This window comes from Priapulus caudatus, unplaced genomic scaffold (assembly GCF_000485595.1).
Source record: "Priapulus caudatus unplaced genomic scaffold, Priapulus_caudatus-5.0.1 Scaffold58, whole genome shotgun sequence".
In the NCBI taxonomy this organism is placed as follows: domain Eukaryota; kingdom Metazoa; phylum Priapulida; class Priapulimorpha; order Priapulimorphida; family Priapulidae; genus Priapulus; species Priapulus caudatus.
Window position 1 is genome coordinate 1,182,888 of NW_014577119.1, and position 1,923 is coordinate 1,184,810.

The window sequence follows — 1,923 nt, forward strand, 5'->3', positions numbered from 1 at the left end:
TTCTGCGCTGTCAATTCCTCACCGACCGGTGATTAACGGACAGCCGACGAAACCGGACGCGTTGTCATGCGATCTCACTAACGCCATTTCGGTATGCAGTGTGAGACTGCCGATGAGAAACTAAATGGCTTGCGCACAGCCGGGGACCGCTCTCTCGTTAGCTGATGAAGCCCTGTGAGTCGACAGCGGTTTTAGCTACCTTGATAAACACATAATATCGTAAGGGGCGGGAATGAAAGAAGAGCATCAGGAGCGGGGAAGGGGAGAGTGGGAGCGAACACATATCTGAACTGGAGGGGGTGGGGTGACGGAGGATGAGGAAGGAAGAACATGCGGCAGTTGCGCCTAAAATATAGCCTCAGTTAGTAGCAGCAGCAGCAGTAGCAGTAGTAGTAATAGTAGCAGTAGTAGTAGTAAGTAGTTATAGTTAATAGAGTAGTATAGTAGTAGTAATAGTAGAGTGTAGTAGTAGTAGGCATATGGTAATATTTGAATGTTATTAGTAGTATAGTTAGTAGTAGTAGTAGTAGAGAGTAGTTATCAGTGTAGCATTGTAGGAGTGTAGTAGAGTAGGATAGGTGCAGCTTAGCGTCAGTAGCAGTAGCAGTAGCTAGTAGCATAGCAGTTAGCAGCGTAGCAGTAGCATGAGCAGCGTAAGAGTAGCAGTAGCAGTAGCAGTAGCAGATCAGTAGCAGTAGCAGTAGACAGACAACAGTAGCAGATAGCTAGTAGTATAGTATAGTAGGCAGTATTAGTAGTAGTAGTAGTTAGTAGATAGTTGTAGTAGTCAAGCTCTCAGTTAGTAGTAGTAGTAGTAGTAGTATGTTGTAGTAGTCAGCCTCAGTTAGTAGTACGTAGTAGTAGTTAATCTCAGTTAGGTAGCCTCAGTTTATCCGAAAGAATTACTTAGTTACTGGCCAAATTACGGGATGTAACGAATTAGTGCGGGCAGATATGTAACAAAAATAGTCGAAATGTTCACATCCGGGCAAGAAAGTGGGGAATTTGCCTACAGGGCCTAATTTTGACATGCTCGAGTTCCGCAAATTGCAGGATCCAAGAGCTCGCGACCCACTGGCATGCGGCTCGCCATTCTTGATTACAATATGGCCACGATAACGAAACATTGAATATTACTATCTTGGCGTTTCTAAATGACCTGTGGCGCTGAAATTTAGTAGCACAAGGGCATTTTCGACATGCAGGGTTTACATAATGAATAATTGAATGTCTGAACAAACCATATGGCCGCCCATCTTGAATTCCAGGATATGGGCCACATAAAAAAAAAATTGAACATTACATATCTGGGTTCTAACTGACATTTGCTTGGCGCTTATATTTGGTGCACAAGAGCATTTTGCGGCGCATGCTGAGTTCAATAATGATTGATTTTGAACATGTCTGACCAACCATATGGCAGCCATTTTTGAATCCAGTATGGCCGACATGACGAAACATGAACATTCTATCTTGGGTTCTTAAATGATACGCTGCCGGCGCTGAAATTGTGGTACATCAAAGCATTTTGCGCATGCTGAGGTCATAATGGCATCTGATTTGAGCATGTCTGACAAACCACTTATGGCAGCCATCTTAAATTTCCAGTTATAGCCGACATGACGAAATGCTGAAATTCTAGGTTCTAAATCACGTAAGGCACTGAAACTTGAAACTCAACAGCAATTTTTATATCGGAGTTCAAATTGTTAATAGTGCAAAACGCTCTATTCGCAAAATATTTTCCTCACCAATTTGAATGCTGTAACATGCGCAACCGATTTTCCCATCCATTTTACTTCTTCCTGTTGCTCAACCTGGAAGCATCTGTCCAGAGCAAAAACACAGTTCTCTGTGCATGGTAAGATTACGCCGCGAACATTTGCAATTTTCCGAGCACTCGTTTCTTACATTTGCATCTTG